Source organism: Triturus cristatus, chromosome 6 (genome assembly GCF_964204655.1).
Source record: "Triturus cristatus chromosome 6, aTriCri1.1, whole genome shotgun sequence".
NCBI lineage: Eukaryota > Metazoa > Chordata > Amphibia > Caudata > Salamandridae > Triturus > Triturus cristatus.
In genome coordinates, this window is record NC_140589.1 from 1,820,627,915 (window position 1) to 1,820,634,471 (window position 6,557).

General features: G+C 47.3%; 1 protein-coding gene across 2 annotated transcripts in view; it reads right to left on the bottom strand.

The window, feature by feature from the left end:
* Positions 1-5,352, bottom strand: part of LOC146822090 (interferon-induced very large GTPase 1-like) — a 180,314-nt gene extending 174,962 nt beyond the window's left edge. Inside the window, exon 1 of one of the 2 annotated variants that reach the window (XR_014962807.1) lies at positions 5,236-5,352. The gene's annotated coding sequence lies outside the window, so the exon portion shown is untranslated. The remainder of the gene's footprint in view (positions 1-5,235) is intronic. The other variant, XM_085609425.1, reaches the window with a different exon arrangement.
* Positions 5,353-6,557: the final 1,205 nt, after the last annotated feature.

Sequence of the window (6,557 nt, forward strand, 5' to 3'; positions counted from 1 at the left end):
AGTGTGTCCTAGGGGAGAAGCACAGACAGCAGGGCTTTAAGTGGGTCAGATAAAAAACAACTTTGAAACGGGTCCCTAGAGGGCCCTATATTCATGGAACCTTTGCAGCCAAAACCCTGATCGATTTCTCTAGAATGAGTGTAAAGCCCTTAATGTGCAGTACTCCTATCAGGATGCAGTCCTTTTTTAGGCTTCACATGTTGTAGCCCATCTTGTATTCTCATGTTGCATGAATATTCGCCTTTTCCAGATGGTGTGTTTCTAAAGTTTCATGCAACATAGTGCTCTTGTATAGCGCCTACTGTGAAACGAGTCGCATTTAGGTATTTGGGTAGATGGTTATGACGTGGCATGATTAAGAGCTTTCACGCTGAGCTAAAGGCAGCGCTGTTTTCAGACAGTGTGTGTCAGTGTGTCATAAAGGTATTCAGACTGCATGCACATCCAGTCCTTGGCCTCTCTAACGGGTACTGCATTTTGTAGTGCTACTGAGGTACTACTTTACCTACGACAAAATGGAATTTGTGAACGGGGCCCAATGTCTCCACACAACAGAACCTTGCTTGATGGCGCCCATTCATGTGTGGCCTCTCGTGGTGTACTCGGTATTGATTGCTGTGGGCAGATGGGAGCTCCTGGAATCATGCTGGGGTTGGGCTGTTCAGGGGAGGGAGTGGCCACTGCCAGTCAGCTTCCCCAATAGGGCGACACACTTCCGAAATACAAAGTGACAAATAGTTTCTTTCGTGGGTAAATGTTTTGACAATTTCAGAGACATACTTTGTGTCCATATTGCAAGGAGGGGGCTAGCGAGCAGGAACCCAGCTAACTCACCCTCTTTCTTATCGGTGAGTTCTCGCAGTAAATGCATCAATTTAAGACAAGAAGAAAACGGCGGGCCGGCATCGGCCCTGCCGCAGGTATGGCGGGGCACCGACCCCCTCCCCCCTCGCCTGCTCTCCCTGGTGCGGCGCGCTCCACCGCATCATTATGATGCGGTGGACGCGTCGCAGCAGGGATTGGCTTGAGGGGGCTCCACCTTGACCCAGAAGCGATTGAGGCGCTTCCGGGGCAAGGGGGAGCAGGGGGGAGGCCGGTTAGAACCGGCCTGCCCAGTAATCCATGTTAAAAGGCCGGGGAGCGCGGGAGTCGGTCTCTTTGTCCCGCGCTCCCAGGTCTGCCGCACCCAGCCTCTAGGAGGCTGTCAACCTTTTTGCCCACCCACCATCCCCTGTAGCAAACGTGGTTATTGTGTTATAAAGCTGACAGTATGATTTTGTTCCTTAGACATTTTCCCGTTTACAGGTCATCAATCGTATTTATTGCTTTCCTTGGTCAGGCGGTAAGGTCATAACTGGTGAGCAGTAAATTTAAGGTCCTTAGGGGGCGGCGTCATTCTTGGATGGGGTCGCCCAGGGGGAGGGACAAGGGGTCTCTCCTATAACTCCAGGGGCGGTTCATCCGGTTGTCTGGATGGGTGCGGGGAAGGGGGGAGTCACGCGTTCTTTAGGCTGGTTGGCCACCCCGCACTGGTATGATGACGTCACTAAATGGCGCAGAGTGCAAGAGCCCCCATTTTTAATGGAGTTCAGGGAGCTTATGGGGGTAACGGGGGGGGGGGGAAGTACCCTCTCTGTAAACGGGTCCTACGGGAGGGCGTGGCTAATTGATAAGGATCTGACACCGGTTAGCGACCTTGCCGTAGGCCCAAATAGGATACGGAGAAAGTAATTAATGTATGATTATGATCCAGATGTTAGATTCGGATAGGAAATACTCTGTATTAGAAATATGTTAAGGTTAGCCATCTGATATCTGTAGATATGAATTGTAATCAAATGTCTTGCTACGTTTCTGCGTAAATTGTGTAAATATTGTTTAATTCAATTTTATATTGTTTTCATGTTTTAATAAATACGGCCGGGGGTTGTACGACCCCCGCCTCCAAAGAAACTCCCCTCTCATGTCCATCATTAATAGATGTGGTTTATATACAAGGCGGGGGAGGGGGAAGTTCAGTAGTCCCAGGCCATACAATTCGGAAACAGGCATTCCCTGCTTACCGTTTCTGTCTTGTTCGGTTTAAAGTTTATGCAGTAACTGGGAGAGATTGCGAGTGATATGTTTGAATTGTAGACACTAACTGGCACATGCATCAACAATGCCATTTGCGATTCCTTATTAGCGAAAAACAAGGATTCGCTAATAAGGAATAGCAAAAGGCTATGCATGTAGACATCGCTTAAAAAATAGCGATTTCTAAACATTCCTTAATGTGATGTAGCGCCTAAAAGCATTGAAAATGTAGGGGTGCATCATATTCACTGTTAGTTGGCACCCGCATATAATGAACGTATCCTTAGTTGTGCTGTGCGAAATGTATTAAGCAATGTATCAGCTATGTTGCAATGTAGAAGCATTAGGAGACGCAGAAAACATAATGGATGTATTTAAGAAAATGTAAAACGATAAGTTTCTGTTAAATGCAATGTACCCAACTAAATGTGTAATTCGATTGGATTAATTCATGTAAGGCGTTTATTCATGTATGTGAAAGTAAAAGTACTAATGTAGAATGTAATTTAATAGTGTATTTAACCTAGTAGAGGCCCGAAGTCACATATATCGTGGAAGAGAAAGGCCTGGTATTTCTTATGTTAGCTGTATGCGGTAGGCCGCAAGTGATTTATCTTAGCAGAGGTTTTAGGCTGCAGTAAATTGTAGAAGTAAAGGATGCGAAGTATTTCTTCACTCTGTGATCTCACCGCAGGTGCAAGGACAGTTGGTTCGTTAGTAAAAAGGTCTTTGTTTAACAGTTGAATTATGGAGAAAGCCAGACATGGGAGTGCATTGGAATGTGCCAATCGTAACTCCTAGTGCCGACAGTGTCTAGGACTCAAGGCCAAGCTGATGGACGAGGGAAGATGGACGGAGCCGAATGGAAAGTTACTGGAAGAAGACCCGGTCGAGGAGGTGTGCCAGAAGGCGTGTTTTGGGGTTTCGTATTAGGGACAGCGCCCCGAGGGTTGAGCAGTCAAGAGTAGGACAGCGGAGGAGAAGAGAGTAGCCAGGGGCTAGAAGGAGCGTCTAGAGTGAGCTCTCCAAGTGAAGACTTCTTAGGAAGTTCACTTCTGACACCTTTTCACGAGTTCTTGGGTCTCAAGGGAATGGTACGTAGGGATGTCATCTAGCATAGAGTAGGGACAGAAATGCTTTGGTTTAATGATTCCTAACATCGACATTAGCTTGGTAGTTATCTACCTCATGCTTTTAGAAGCTGTGCTTTTGTTCATATTCAGTCGTATGCGGATTCTTCGTAGAGTGGCATATGTATTAGTACCCATTTATTTGCTGAACCTTGTGCTAAGGTGCTTGTATCTGCAGATGTTTTTTCTGATAATAAAAATCCGAAAGGAATAGAAATTGACCTCCGAGTCTTCAATTATGTCGAATTGCGGAAGGTATTCTTTGATAATTGTGTTTGCTCCCTCCACACTATTGGGCAAGTAAAAAGGTTCATTCGACCAGAGTGGGTTCTTGTGATAAATTGCTTCAAGAAAATTGGGCCCCAGCAATTGCGACTAGCAAATTGCGAGTCGCTTTAAGGAATACCTCCCCATTCATTCCTATGGGCCTAGACCCCCATAGGAATGAATGGGAAGACATTCTCAATTTGCGATTCTCAATTAGAGAATCACAAATTGAGAATGCAATTTCAAGGGTGGCAGGGTGTCAAAAGGACACCCTGTTGCACCCCTGAAATCTGCATATGAGTACATCTTGCACACACACATGCCCTTGTGTAAAATGGAACTTTGAAAAATGCACTTTAGTGCATTTTTCAAAGTTTTAGCAAATTACCATGAAGTTCAACTTCATGGTAATTTGCTCCCCCTATTAGCGAAATCGCTAGTTGTTTTAGTTTAATGCATTGCATTTAAGGAATCTCAATTTGTGATTCCTTAAATGCAAAGGCAATTTAAGTAATCGCAATTTAGAGATTACTTAAATTGCGATTTTTGCATTTGAGATGATGCATCCCAAATGCAAAAATACCGGTCGCAAAGGGGCAGATTCTGAGAATATGCCCGTTTGCGACCAGTTTTTGCTTTGATGCATGTGGGCCATAGCATGTAGAACAACAGGGTCTCAGGTCAGCGCTGAGCCAGGGTAGACAATCATGGGAGTAACACTTGTCCTAAGACGCGAGAATGAGGAGAAATAGAAGAAGGGCTTAATAGAGCCATCTATGCTCCGAGGCTCGGAGGTAGTGCTTGGGTAACACAAGGGCATTTTAGGAAGGGTGTATTAATAAATGCAGTGCGTGCCCAGTCCGTGGTACAGACATGTCTTTACAGTAAATGCATGAAACAGCCTGACGTCTCTGATCACCAGAATGATTCGCAGCTGACATTTACTGACACGGTTCCATGTTCTGGTTCGGATAGCGCCGCTTGTAAAGGGTACTTTTTTTTTCTTTTCACAGAGTTTTATATAGCGCGAACTTGACCCGGTATGGGGTATCAGGGCGCTTTACATAGCACTAGTTGCGTTACATGAGGACACGTTCATTATTGTTAGGCACGGGGGAGATTAAGTGATCTGCACAGAATCACAGGATGTTCAGAATCACAGGATGTACAGCGTCATCGCCTAGACTCGAACCCGGTTCCCCAGATACGAGGTAGACAGCCCTAGCCGTTAGGCCAACTCCTGTCCCCAACCTGGTCAGGCTTGTTGGGGACAACTCCGTTAAACGCACCCCTAACCCCCCCCCCCCCCCCCCCGCCTTCACCCTACTTAAAGAACTGCTCGACGCCATAATACAAATGTTAGAAAAAGAGTTGGGCGAGCCAACACATTAACAGGGAGAGCCGAGTCAAGGGTCTGGCACGGATCTCAGAGCAGTGCACGAGCCGAGCCCTAAAATATCTGCTAGGTAAAACAAACATACGACAAACATCACATAAAATATAGGAAAGTCTATTCAAAATTTAAAAAGTACATTCCAGTGACATATGAAAACTTTGACTCGGGAATATATATCATAGCACTGCACTGAGAAGTAGTAATTAGAAATGATCGTTTTGTACTACGTAAAAACCACCTTCCTTCTACGACGAAAGAAATAATAAGGAAGAAAAAATAAAAATGCAGATAGAAAGTGACGTATTACAGGAGAGAAGGAGTCTGGGGCCGTGGGCTGAATATGTAAAGGAAGAAGGGGGTAGGTACCTCGAGTGTCCACAGGAGTCTGACCTCCGGCTCTGGCCGCTGCGGTGTCCGCGCCCGACCACCGGCTCCGGTACCAGCTGCACCCACGGGAGTCTGACCACCGACAGCTGCAGTTGCTTCTCTGGGGGTTCAGACACAGACCTCGCCCTTTTATAGCCTGCAGATTCCACATTTTACTTTCACTTTCGCCAGGTGCTGTTAGGCTTCACTATGACTCGTGTTTTCCTTTGCCCTGTAAACAGTATCATTTCTTGGCATAACTTTCACATGGAAATAACCCTGCAGGGTGACCTGGTCAACAGTGCCAGCGCCTCCTTTTCTTCAGTACTCTGGGGGAAAGGTCTCTCCTTTCCTGGAAAGGGAGATGTGAATTGTTTCAAGGACCCTAGAATGAAACCACCAACCTCTCCCAGTTTATATTTTAACAAGTATTTTACCGCCTTTGAGTTCTGTAATTCCGGGGAGTCGGGGGCACGTTAAACCTCCAAAGAAAACGAAGCTCAGCTTGTTTCATTCACGTGTAAAGATGCATTTTTATGACTTCCTCCAGGTACACCACTGGACACCAGCTGGCACCCATGATACCCAACTGGGCACCCATGACACCCAACTGGGCACCCGCTGGCACCCATGACACCCAACTGGGCACCCATGACACCCAACTGGGCACCCGCTGGCACCCATGACACTCAACTGGGCACCCGCTGGCACCCATTACACCCAACTGGCCATCCATGAGACCCAACTGGGCTCCCGCTGACACCCAACTGGGCACCCGCTGGCACGCATGACACCCACCCAAGCTCCAGCTGCTGCTGATGATGATGACGACGACGAAAGGGTTTTAAAGCGCACACAGCTACCCTGAGGAGTGTCCCAGCGCGAAAGCCGCTGAACCAAGATGGAAAAGTCATGAAAAGAGGCTTAAGATTGTTCAAAAAGCCCCGTTTTACGCAGGGGCGTAGCTAGAGCTTGTGGCGCCCGGGGCTATCCTTCAGATTGCCGCCCCCCTGGGGGGGTGCTGGAGAAAAAGGACGGCGAGCACCTGAAAGAGGTCCGAGACACAGGTAGTATCGCCGCTAATAGTTACCTCGATCATGAAAGTTACATGCACATACATGACACGGTCCAGGGCTAGACAGCCCCTGTCCCCAAAATATTGCCGCCTGGGGCGGACGGCTCCCACCTAGCTACGCCGCTGAAGGAAAAGCAGAAGGAAACCCAAAACTTACATCAGTTCTACCTACTCTGCTTGTGACATCTCACTCATAACATCACAGCTTGTGCAGGACCCTTGTCCCCTGTCCCCTATCTACCCCGTC